Raw genomic sequence first — 14,197 nt, forward strand, 5'->3', positions numbered from 1 at the left:
TATATTTAACTTTTATATTTTATTCAAATAACGATTATATAATTCAAATATATATGATATAAATAAAAAATTAAAATTGTGAAAATAAAAATAATAGTAAACTAATAAAAATAAAAATAATATATTATTAAATTAAAAATGAAAAAAATTATTAAGAAAAAAGATTCTATATAAAGTAAGAATATCACTCTCACTGTTATCCTAAAGCTCACTTATTTTCTCTTGGTATGTGGTTGTGAGTTTGACATTTAATACAGGCTTCCCTTGATATTGTTTTTTATTTTTTATTATCAATCTTTTGATGTGTTGGGATGTGGTTGTAAGTTATTTTCTTATTATGAACCTTTTGAAACAAATTTCCATAGAATTTTACAGGAACTTCGAAATTGCTAGCGCTCCTTTTCTCAAGTATTTCAAATAAAATGTTTAACACCCTACCAAACCTTAAAATTCGGACATTCAGCTGCACCGCTACAACGCTTTTTTCATCATCTAGATTCTTATATTAAATATATATATATATATATATATATATATAAAGCCCTACCTGAATTATTTGCAGGAGGTAATGGCAACCAGCACTTTCTGTTCTGTGGAGGAGGAGGAGGAGCAGGCGCAGATGATATGGGCAGCAATAGAGAGGCTCCCCACAAACGAGCGTGTCAGAAATTCGATTCTCAACGACGTGGTCGTTGCAGCGGCTGGATCTTCTCACACTCAGAGTCACTGGCAGCAGATCGACGTCGCAAATATTCCACTTGAAACTCGGAAGCAACTGGTTCAGAGACTCGTCGGAGTAACCGACCAAGATAATGAACACTTCCAGCAAAAGCTTCGTCAAAGACTCATGCCCATGTCTTTGATGAGTTTTCTTATTTTGATCGTAGATTTTGGGACTAGAATATTTTGCAATCTGATTTATGGAAGAGAATTTAATTTTTTTTTTTTTTTCTTAATATTTCCAAATTTTAAAAAGTTTTTTCTAAAATTTACAATTTAATTAATTTCAACCATTTTTTTTTCTGGTTTCTAATGTTTTTATTAAATATATTATAACTCTAGTTCTCTTTTTAGAAAGTTATGGTTATATAAGAATATATATATATATATATATATATATTTTTTAAACACTATCTTGTACATATTATTACATGAATCTTCTTGAAAACATAGTATATTGCATTAGTAACTAGTCTATATTAAGTTAGACGATGTGATGGTATTGAGTAGAGTTGGGATCATCTTACTTTTCAATATATTAAGTTGAATGATGTAATGGTATTGAGTAGGATTAAACTTTTCAATATAGTACTTTTTCTTTCTCTAAATATGTTTGCTACTTATGATAAATATATTATGAATTTGTTTATATTTAATCAGAATTTTTATTGGAATAATATCTTTTGGTGAAATCTTCAAATTATTAAAAAAAAAATAAATCTATTTTTAATGGTATATATAAATTCTTCCGTTTTTTATATATATAGATGGATCAATATTCTAATAAAAAAACCCTGAACACCTTAATTATAAAAAAATCATAACTTAATCTTCTAATTCCTACAACTCGTACTAGATTGTAGACAAATTCAATAAAAACATTTATTCAAAAATTACACACCGTGTACCGCGGCTATGACTATTTTTATATTGTATTTGGATTATCTAAAACCTTACAATGTATTAGCGTTTTTATTTTCCGGGTTTGAGATAAATAAAATTTTTATTAATAAAATATTTAATAAATCAAATTAATAAATAAGTTGAGGCCTTTATTTTTCTTTAAATTCTGTGAAATAATTTTTTTAGATAATCCTGTTGAATATGTAATTTCAATGTAGCCGTACCAACGTCCAAACCGCGCAGCAAAACCACAGACCGCTTGAGGGATTTCGGACTGCCTTCCAGCAGAAAGTTGTTTCCGTACTCTCTAGCTCGATGCAATCAAACTTGGGCACGTGTTCCTCCCTCTACGTCACCATACGTAACATTTCGGGAGGTAAAGTTCAACATTAAAGTGGCTCCCGATATCTCCGTCCGCCGTTCGATCTGCTCCTTCGATCTCCGCCGTCGATTGTTCCAAGATGCATACGAGCCTGCAGTTAATGTTGCGTGGAGTGAAAACTTAAGTTTCGTTGACCATACCTTTTATTAATGAATTGTCAGATGTGTAGGCAGATATTTATGTTTTTTTTTACGGCACTTAATGTTTCTTTTATGCTCGAGGTATGGGCAAGTCAACTATGTTTTAAAAAAATCTTTTTGTATATGTTTCATGAGTGTGTTCATTTTTGATAGAATGAACCAAGTAAAAAGAGACGTGCTCTGTATTTTTTTTGGTTGTTGTATTGGTTGCACACGGGAGAAAGCCACGCGCAGCAGCGAAAGAGTAGGGAGCAGCATGAAATTTTTATGAAGCAAGGAATTAATTTTGCACAACAGTGCATAAAAGAAAAGCAGAGGAGCGTATTTGTTTTGTAAGCATGTGTAAATTTTTTTTTTACAGTAGTATGTAAAAGAAGGTTTTTACACCAGTAAGTAAAATGTTTTCACAGCAGTGAATGTAAATGAGAATTTTACCCAGCACAGTAAATTCTCAGGTGGAGACAGAGTTTAGTTTTTGATGGCTGAATGTAATTTTTGGTGAATCCCTCTCAGTAAAAGAGGATGAAATATGTATCAGGCATTTTGTTTTAATGAATAGAAATCCTTTTGTGATGGTGTAATACTCTGTTCTTTAGTCATTTTTTTTAAGCTTCCCTGTGCACAAAAAGACCCTGGAAAGGTAGAAACAAAGCATTGCCTCTGTGGAGTTTATTTTGTTTGTTTTCGGGATTTTGCCAGAAAAATCTCCAACAGTGGTATCAGAGCAGGTTTAGGCTCTTTGAAAGTGTTCAAGAAGATGAAAGGAGGAGTCTTTTGTTGCAGCAGTAAATCTTCTCCAGCAGAGTGAAGACACAGTCAACAAAAGATTCAGGTATTCCTCAAAGTTTTCTTTTTGTTACTGCTGAAGAGACAATCAGTGTTTTAAATACACAGTCAAGGAATGGCTAGCACAAGCACTAGCATGGGTATGTTTAATACCCAGCTCCCACAGTTCAATGGGAAAAACTATGACTATTGGGCAATAACTATGAGAGCCCTGTTTGCCTCTCAAGATTTATGGGAAATAGTTGAAGATGGTTTTGAAGAACCAGCAGATGAAAATGAGTTTAATAGATTAACTCCAGCAGAGAAGGATCTGCTGAAGAGCAATAGGAAGAAGGATTCAAAAGCCCGTCTGTTGTTGTATCTAGCAGTAGACCAGAGTGTGTTTCCAAGGTTAGCAGCAGCTAAGACAGCAAATGAAGCATGACAAACCCTCAAGACAGCCTATCAAGGCATGGAGAGAGTGAAGACAACAAAACTACAATTGCTGAGAAAAGATTTTGAGAATCTGAGCATGAAGGAGTCAGATAATGTTGACTCATTCTTCACACATGTGATTGGTTTGGTCACATAGATGAGGACTCATGGAGAAACCATTGAAGAAAGGAGGATTGTGGAGAAAATATTGAGGGTCTTACCCTCAAAGTTTGATGCGATTGTCACCACCATAGAGGAGACAAAGGATCTCTCAAACTTTTCAGTTGATGAGCTTCATGCATCACTGATAACACATGAGCAGAGGTTGAGTAGAAATGAAAACTCATCTCTAGAGCAAGCCTTCAAGACCCAGATGTCCTTTGGAAGAGGAAGAGGTCAAGGCAGAGGAAACAAGAGAGGAAGAGGTAGAAGTCAAAACAGAGGTGGAAGGAACAACCCAGTAAATGCTCAAGGAAGAGGCAGCAATCCAAATCAGAACCAAGGCCAAGGCAGCAGCCAACAAAGAGGACAACATCATGCTCAAGGACAAAGGTATGAAAAATCCAATGTCCAATGCTATTATTGTAAAAAATATGGGCATTATGCCAGTGAATGTAGGAAGAAGCAGCATGATATGAACAATAGATCAAATGCAAATGTCACTAGAGAAAACATCAGTCAAGATAATGTGTTGTTAGCTTGTAACATGGCTGAAACAAACAGTGAGGACATATGGTTTTTAGACTCAGGTTGCAGCAACCATATGACAGGAAACATAGCCCTCTTTTCTGCTCTAGATCAGAATATGAAATCAGATGTCACACTAGGAACTGATAGTAAAATCTCTGTTATGGGAAAAGGAGAGGTAAAAATATTTACAAAGCAAGGAGAAAGGAAAACCATAGCAGATGTCTACTATGTCCCCGGAATGAGATGTAACCTCTTGAGTATTGGACAGCTTGTTCAAAAGGGGTACAATGTTTTCTTTGTGAATGATGTGTGCACCATCATGGATATAGCACCCAGCAAACGATGCATTGCTGAAGTAAAAATGACAAGGAACAGGATGTTCCCTCTCAGGATCAGGGCAGATTTGAAAAACAAAAATGAAATTGCAGCAGTTACCCAAGAGGCTTTCCAAAGCGTGCCAAAGGATGAAAATTGGTTGTGGCACTTGAGATTTGGACATCTCAATTTTGGAGGTCTAAACTTGTTAAGAAGAAAAGGAATGGTAAGAGGATTACCATTGATAGAGAAACCGGACAGCCTTTGTGAAGGTTGCATATTGGGTAAACAACATAGATAAAGTTTTCCATCAGGGAAGAGCATAAGGGCAAAGGCACCCTTAGAGATTGTCCACTCAGACTTATGTGGACCAATGCAAAATCCATCATTAGCAGGCAGCCAATATTTCCTAACATTTATTGATGACTTTACAAGAAAAACTTGGGTATATTTCCTTAAAAACAAAAGTGAAGTGTTTGAAAAATTTAGAAATTTCAAAGCACTTGTGGAAAACCAAAGCGGGCTGCATATTAAATTTTTGAGAACTGACAGAGGAGGTGAGTATATCTCCAAGGATTTTCTACGTTTTTGTAGAGAAAATGGAATTCATAAGCAGTTTACAGCGAGGTACACCCCACAGCAAAATGGAGTTGCTGAAAGGAAGAACAGGACCATCATGGATATGGCGAGGAGCATGTTGAAGGCAAAGCATTTGCCAAATGATTATTGGGCTGAAGCTGTAAATTGTGCAGTGTACATTTTGAATAGGTGTCCTACAAAAGCAGTGTTGAACAAAGTGCCGGAAGAAGCATGGAGTGGGAGAAAGCAAGTTGTCACCCACTTGAAAGTTTTTGGATGTGTGGCCTATGCACACGTACCAGATCAGCTAAAGAGGAAGTTGGATAGCAAAGGGGAGAAATGCATCTTCATTGGATACAGTGAGGAATCCAAAGCTTACAGGTTGTATATTCCATCCACCAAGAAGTTTTTTGTCAGCAAAGATGTTCAATTCATTGAAGAGGAAGCTTGGGATGGAAGCATAAAGAAAACAGTGAATGTTAAAAACTGTTTGTCTCATGATGAAGATGATGAGGAGGTGGCTGAAATGCATCCCCAAACAGCAGCGCCAACACAAGGACAACAAGGGACACCATTGAGGATAAATGAGAGTGCTTCTCCAAGCACACCACAAGGAGGAAATTCAAGTGCGTCTTCAAGCACTTGCACACCAAATGAAAGAGGTAAGAAATTTAGAAATCTAAGTGATATTTATGATGAAGGAATGAATTCCTTATTTGCCTTGTATTGTCATGTTGATGATCCTATTCATTTCGAAGATGCAATTAAAGATAGGAAATGGATAGAAGCTATGGATGAGGAGATGAATGCCATAGAGAGAAACAAAACATGGGATTTGGTTGAGCTACCAAAAGGCAAAGAAGTCATTGGAGTCAAATGGGTTTACAAGACTAAGAGCAATGCTGAAGGTAAAATAGAAAGGCACAAGGCAAGGCTGGTTGTCAAAGGATACAAACAGCAGTATGGGAGAGATTATGAGGAGACTTTCGCACCGGTTGCAAGAATGGAAACCGTGAGAACAGTGATGTCCATAGCAGCTCAAAACAAGTGGAAAGTCTACCAAATGGACGTGAAGTCAGCATTCCTAAATGGAGTGTTAAAGGAAGAGGTTTATGTTGAACAACCTTTAGGGTATGAGAAAAAAGGTGAAGAGCACAAAGTGTGCAAATTGAAGAAAGCTCTTTATGGGCTGAAGCAAGCGCCAAGAGCATGGTACAGCAGGATAGATTCTTATCTATTGGATAATGAATTTGACAAGTGTGAAGGAGAACCCACCGTCTACATCAAAGAAAAAGATGGTAAAATTTTAATTGTTGTCTTATATGTTGATGATGTTATTTTCACAAGTAATGATGATCAGCTCATTGAGAATTTTAAATCAGTCATGAAGGAGGAATTTGAAATGACTGACATGGGTTTGTTGAGATACTTCTTAGGCATAGAAGTAGATCAAAATGAAAAAGGAATTTTTATCTCATAAGAAAGATATGTAAATCAAGTATTGGGCAGATTTAACATGCAAGAGTGCAAGGCAACGATCACTCCCACAGTAATGGGATTAAAACTCAGCAGAGAGGACAGCAGCAAGGACTTTGATCCTAGTTTGTACAAGAGTATTGTTGGCAGCCTTATGTATTTAACAGCAACTAGGCCTGACATTATGTACGCTGTTAGTTTAATTTCTAGATTTATGGAGAGACCAAAGGAGGCACATTGGCAAGTAGCAAAAAGAATTTTGAGGTATGTCAAAGGTACCAAAATGTTTGGAATTTTATATAATGTCTCAGAACATTCAGATTTGGTTGGATACACTGATAGTGATTGGGCTGGAAGTGTAGATGATCGGAAAAGCACTTCCGGTTATGTTTTTCATATGGGTTCAGAAGCCATTTCATGGGCTTCTAAAAAGCAGTCCATTGTAGCATTGTCTACAGCAGAGGCTGAATATGTGGCAGCTATAGCAGCAGTGTGGATAAGAAGAATGTTGAGGAGCTTAGGCCAAGAGCAGGCAAAAGCGACAGTGATTTTTTGTGACAATAGCTCAGCTATTGCATTGTCAAAGAATTCAGTGTTTCATAAGAGAACGAAACACATTGATACAAGGTTTCACTACATCAGAGAATTGGTGAACAATGGAGAAATTGTCTTAGAACATTGTAGGACTCAGGAACAGGTTGCAGACATCTTGACAAAGCCATTGGATCAGAAAAGCTTTGAATTTTTGAGAAAGTGTCTGGGTATGACTGAATGTCCAGCTGTTGAAATTAAAGGGGAGTGTTGAATATGTAATTTCAACGCAGCCGTACCAACGTCCAAACCGCGCAGCAAAACCATAAACCGCTTGAGGGATTTCGGACCGCCTTCCAGTAGAAAGTTGTTTCCGTACTCTCGAGCCCGATGCAATCAAACTTGGGCACGTGTTCCTCCCTCTACGTCACCATACATAACATTTCGGGAGGTAAAGTTCAACATTAAAGTGGCTCCCGATATCTCCGTCCGCCGTTCGATCTGCTCCTTCGATCTCCGCCGTCGATTGTTCCAAGATGCATACGAGCCTGCAGTTAATGTTGCGTGGAGTGAAAACTTAAGTTTCGTTGACCATACCTTTTATTAATGAATTGTCATATGCGTAGGTAGATATTTATGTTTTTTTTACGGCACTTAATGTTTCTTTTATGCTGGAGGTATGGGCAAGTCAACTATGTTTTAAAAAAATCTTTTTGTATATGTTTCGTGAGTGTGTTCATTTTTGATAGAATGAGCCAAGTAAAAAAAGAGACGTGCTCTGTATTTTTTTTGGTTGTTGTATTGGTTGCACACGGGAGAAAGCCAGGCGCAGCAGCGAAAGAGTAGGGAGCAGCATGAAATTTTTATGAAGCAAGGAATTAATTTTGCACAACAGTGCATAAAAGAAAAACAGAGGAGCGTATTTGTTTTGTTAGCATGTGTAAATTTTGTTTTTTACAGTAGTATGTAAAAGAAGGTTTTTACACCAGTAAGTAAAATGTTTTCATAGCAGTGAATGTAAATGAGAATTTTACCCAACACAGTAAATTCTCAGGTGGAGACAGAGTTTAGTTTTTGATGGCTGAATGTAATTTTTGGTGAATCCCTCTCAGTAAAAGAGGAAGAAATACATATCAGGCATTTTGTTTTAATGAATAGAAATCCTTTTGTGATGGTGTAATACTTTGTTCTTCAGTCATTTTTTTTAAGCTTCCCTGTGCACAAAAAGATCTTGGAAAGGTAGAAACAGAGCATTGCCTCTGTGGAGTTTATTTTGTTTGTTTTTGGGATTTTTCCAGAAAAATCCCCAACAAATCCTATAGTAAACTTTCTGTAAACTCGGGTTCAACATTTTTTAAGATAATAATTTTCATGCTTCAATAAAATATTTATTAATTTATAATTTTTTATTTAACATTTAAATTTTATAAGATGGTGTACGCAGGATGCTTTGGAAACCTTTCGGTTGAGGAAGAGTAAGAAGAAAACACTCAGAATTCTTCAAAATGTCAGCGGTGTGATCAAGCCGGGCAGGCAAATACCGGTTTTGAGAGATTTTGATGAAAAACGATTGCAGTGAATGAAGGTCTTCGCTAATTTTGTGCGCTATCACGTTGTGAAGGATGCCTCTTCTTCTTGGACCTTCTGCCTCGGGAAAGACCACACTACTCAGGGCACTTGTTGGAAGGTTTGACAAAACACTCGAAGTAAGGATCTTATATTTTTGCTTTTTCATCTAAGTTTTTTAATATGATGGTTGGTGAATTGTTTTGTTTCGTTAAATTTATTTTTAAATATATAAATTTTCGATTTTTAACTTATATAATTTTGTTTTGAAACAAAAAGGAATATGGTTTATATTAAGTTTGTGCCTTGTTGTTGGAAGAATTCAGGTGAACTACATTGCAGAGTGATTCTCAAGTATCTCAATGGCCATGATAGAGCTTTCAAATCCAGTCTTTATACTATAGTAAGCAATAGTAAGCAATAAAACTATACGACAAAAAATTTAATTTTCTAGTTACATAGATAGGCGTCTCCCTATCAGAATCAGCAAGTTAATCATTTTCTTAATTAATATTTTTGATCGGATGACTTGAATTCAAAGATGCCAATATATTCTTGTAGTCTCCACTAGATCAATGACTGAAATTAAAAGCCATAACTTCCTTGCATATCTAAAAGGGGTGTTTAAACCCTACTTAAATTAATTTTTTACCAAATGAAATTAAAATTTTACTGTGCCTCTCATTTATCTCCACGTATAAGGATTAACAAAAATAATATTAAAAAATAAAATAAAAAGAATATGAAACAATATAGGATGGAACAACAGTTTTCCTTGCATATGCGCAACCTGGCAACATGCAGTTATCCCATCATTTAATCATGAAACGCTTGACTGTTGGCATTCTCACCATTTCTCCTCCCCCTTCGTATGAAGATGTATAGATACCTCAACCGGCATGCTCCTCCCCGCTGTTCTTCGAATTCTTTCCCAAGTTGCAGGGACGGATCGTCAACATTTACTCAACTTGCATGCCATGAACCAATCGCTGCGGAGCTACAGGTAAATAACTAGGGTTTAGTTTTAGCCGCTTTTTTCATTATTGTTTTGACCTAATGGGTTACCATTTCTGATTGTTTTTTTGGTTTCTTCTCCAACGCAGGATGTGATTCTGTTTAGAGGTGCACTTGTCCTCTATGCATATCTCCCACATTCTAAACACAACACATTTGGAGATGCTCTATCATCAACAATATGAAGTCTGGTTTTCTGGTAATTGTTACTGTAACTCTATGCTGCTGGTCAAATCAAATGAAATGAGAAAGGCCATTGTGAAAAGGCTTGGCATAGATTTAGGAACATTTTAGGTTGGATCTGGACAGTCTTTTCAGTTGTAGTTTTTCATTATTCAGTGAATCACTTTACAATTTTGTGGGTAATTTGATTATTTATATTCGATTTCTTTGTTTCCATGCTGTCAAACTTGTCCGCCGCATAAAATGTCGTATCATTATCACGACTTTCACTCGCCCGTGAGTGTTATTATTTTCATATAACCATCAATGGTGTAGTCTACATAGGAACTGATTTCATGGACCATTTTCAGTAGAAAGCCACCATTAGTTCTTTGAGGATTCTCATAATGAATTTGTTCTTTGATATTGCTTTACTTTTTACTTTAAATTTGTGCCCAAAATTTAATGTTTACTACAAAAAGTACAATGAGTAAAATTTATTTTTCTATAATCTGAATACCTAATATTTTTGACTTCTTATTGCCATCACACATCATTCTTAATTACATAATTTATAAGATGATTTATGATCCTTTCTTCAAACAACTAGGTTTTTTCCGTTCCGTATCCTTTCCAAAACTTTTTATTGCATTCTATGTCTCAGAGTTGAGGACATTGTCCAATCTAGAATTCGAAGACACCAATCACCATGCATGAACAAATAACTACGAACATAATTTCAGCATTAAATTTTGACAGAACCTTAACATTAATTCTTCTGGTGGCGGATGTATGGAAATGCTTTTCTGCTACAGAGGTGGTATGGCCATTAATAAATCTCTTCATTGTTGTTCTCACCGATATGAAAAAATATTTTTCCTTCAATACTCATTTTGTAACTACTAATATCATTTTTCATTACTATATTATACCTAAAAATAAATCATTCGGAATCAAATGCAAATCACTATAAGACTTCATAATGAATGCGCAACCGACTACATAAGAAAACATCAGTAAGAGTAGGGTGTACCTATCAATGCAGCAAAATTAAACAACTGTGTGATTGATAAGTGATTTTAAATAATGTTAACAAAATATATCAAAATTTAACAAAATATATCAAAAATCTTCCGGATCCAATCACATTACATGGCATGAAAATTGCTCTTTTACAGAAGTTTAAAATTTTAAATTATTACTCTATATAAAAGGGAGAGGGTAAAAAGAGTTATTTTTTGACATTGCACGTTTGTTCCAAACTTTTACTCAAAAATATCATATAATGTAATGGATCAAAAAAATTCACATCAAAATGGTTCATCTCACTAAAACTTAAACTCCCAAAAATATATAATAATAATAATAATAAAACATATTACTATAATAGCAAGATCTTTGTAAGAAAGTATCAATCTTGATTGCATTCAATGCCTCTCCCCATCTCACCTACCAAGCCCCCAGCACCCAGTAGAAAATAATATATTTTATGTAAGTGCTATTAAATTTTGATGTAACTTTTATCATATATATAGTAAACAATAATTAGTTATTAGTTCACTGTCTTTTTATTTTATTCTGTTATGTTATATATGAACGATGTGATATTGGGTAAATAAAAAAAAATAAACTAATCATTAACCAGATGCATGATATTTATTGCTTTCTCACACATCAATTCTGTCACAATCTTCTATGTGGCCATTACATTATGCATTTAGTCTAAATGAGGCTATGGCTTTGATGCAGAGGTTTTGTTCCGCTACATCCTGATCACCGTTCTTCTTACATGCTAAATTTTTAATGATGTAAATGAAGAGATTTAATGCTAGATTTTAGACGTAATTGATAATAAGTTTGTCTTTCTGATTAGGGGAACAGTCACTAAAATACTGCTAGTTGTTAAATAATTTCGCATGTCAATGAGAAAGATTAATATACCGCTGAGCCAATGTTATTTGTTCTTTACATGGTAGTTACATAGTACCAAGTTTAGTTGATGTATTAAATAAGGCGCCATGATGCAGATGGCTGATAAGTGAATGCATCCTTGATGCAGTCTGAAAGATACCTAAACGGATGCTATGATCTAGAATGTCCAGGATTTGTGGCAGCTGATGGCACTGACATTCGACCCGACATTACACAAATGGGGCCGGTATCGGAGATTGGAGGGGAACAGGATGAGTTTTCTCTAATGCTTGACCTCGTAAGCAATGTGTATTTTGATGTGTCAATTTTATGCCAAATAAAAGCTAAATAAGTAAAATATTATTGGATGCACAACGAATGACGCGAGACACAGGTCTGGTATGGGCTTTATTTTTCAACGGTGAGAATATAGGTCATTGGCCTGCCTCATTGTTCAATCGGCTTGCTCATGGCGCGACTCACTTCGATGCTGGAGGGGAAGTTTGTCATGACTCAGCTCCCCCGGGGGCCATGACTAAGACGCAGATGGGATGGGTAGAAAAAAAAAATATTAATATATAAATACAAAATTGTTTATTTATTAAATTATACATGTCCATATTTGTGAAATAGTAATTTTGAAGTTTATTTTTAAAAATTTATAGTTTCACTAAACATAAATTTTAGAATGTAAAGTGGGAAAGAACAATACAACATTATAAATATACATGATTTTGAAAGAGTAGAAAAACATTAAAAAATTTGATGTAAATTGGAAAATAAAAACACATCATAAATATATGGATTCCAAGTTGTAATTATAACACATAAAATTTTGAAATATTATATTAATTTTGTCTTTATTAAAGATAGAAATGTTAAAATATGAAGTGTATAAGCACAAAATCAGTAACATAGACGATCATAGACTTCCTAAGCTAGCTTTAAATTCTAGCCAAAACTACCTAAGGCTTAATCGAGGGTGGCATAAAGACACAAGGGCCTGGTTAAACTATTGAGAGATCAACGAAAATGATGCATTGCAAAACATAAATAACATTAAAGATATTGTTACTTCTAAGTTCAAAGAAAAAAAGTGGTGTGAGAAAGACTTAGCGACTAAAAGAAAATTAAGTTATTATAAGAAGGTCATCAACCCCACCTTAGAAGATCAAAAGTATCTCTCTATTTTAACTAGCTCAAAGAAGAAAATTAATATAGCAAAGATTAGAACGAATTCTCATGAGCTCCATAGTGAAACAGGTCGTTGGGCAGTTCCTAAAACGCCATGGATGGAAAGGATCTGCCATATATGTGAGAATAGGAACATCGAGGATGAAAACCACTTCCTCTTAGAGTGCCCGACGTATAACCACATTAGATCTCAGTTTCAAAATCTTTGTTACAATACTGACCTTCCTAGCCTTTTACAATGTCAAAATTATAGTGAGCTCTAGAGGCTTCTCTCCAAGCTTTTTGAGCATAGGAATAAAATCTTAAATCAAAATAGATAATTTGTTTCTTTAGGTCTGATAGACCATTATTTGGTCTCAACGGACGTTAACCATCATCATCATCATCATCATTAAAATTAATCAGAAAAAAATGGATATGTATCAAATTATCCATGTTCATTGTGAAACAACAAATTTTGAAATGTAATTGTAAAACTTATTTTTATTAAACATTTTAAAATGTCAAGTGGAAAATAACAACAAAACATCAATTAATAAATGATAAGTATCTATTTTTGAAAAATATTAAATATTGAAATATAAGTCTAAAATTTATCTTTGTTGAACATTAAATTTTTAAAATGTAAAGTAGATTAAATTTAATTTGAAAAATTATAGATATCAATACTAGTGAAGGAGTAAGCTTTGAAATATATTTGTGAAATAATAATTTTTGAAATGCAATTCTAAACAAACATCAAAATATGAAATAGATTAAAAGAATAAATTGAAATAGATGATGAATATAATTAGAAAAATAAATTATGCATTCAATTATAGATCTCCAATATTAATATTCATAACCTTTAATTAACAATATTAAATTATTAACGACATTAACATTATTATTATAAATAATATCATCAACATTTAATATTAAAAATATTATTTTTTTTTAATTTACAATCTTATCTATTATTATTATTTTAATTTATTAATATTATTAATATTAATTAATTAATATAATATACCATCAACATTAATAACATTAAATATTAATAAAATTTTAATATTAAGTTTTAATATTTTTTATAAATATTAGATATTAGGCTTTTGTGATCCATATTGTAAATGAGAGTGCCTTTTGGATTAATCACATTATTAGGATTTGGTCGACATTTTGAACCAACTAATGTGGATGAACCACATCTAATATGGATGAACCACATTAGTTGGTTCGAAATGTCGACCAAATCCTAATAATGTGATTAATCTGAAAGGTACTCTCATTTATTTATAAATATTAATTATTAATATTAATATTAATTGATATGAACACGAATATTAATATTATTTTTAGTATTATTAATATTAATTTTAATATTATTAATATTTGTAAATATTAATTTTAACGTCAATTATTAATATTAATA

General features: G+C 33.7%; 1 pseudogene; it reads left to right on the top strand.

Moving 5' to 3' along the window:
* Nucleotides 1-568: 568 nt before the first annotated feature.
* The window catches only part of LOC149229062 (ABC transporter G family member 39-like), a 109,817-nt pseudogene continuing 96,188 nt past the window's right edge, over nucleotides 569-14,197 (top strand).

The sequence above is a fragment of the Pinus tabuliformis genome, chromosome J, assembly GCF_031772625.1.
Source record: "Pinus tabuliformis cultivar Carrire ecotype Pingquan chromosome J, CPIR1, whole genome shotgun sequence".
In the NCBI taxonomy this organism is placed as follows: Eukaryota; Viridiplantae; Streptophyta; class Pinopsida; order Pinales; family Pinaceae; genus Pinus; species Pinus tabuliformis.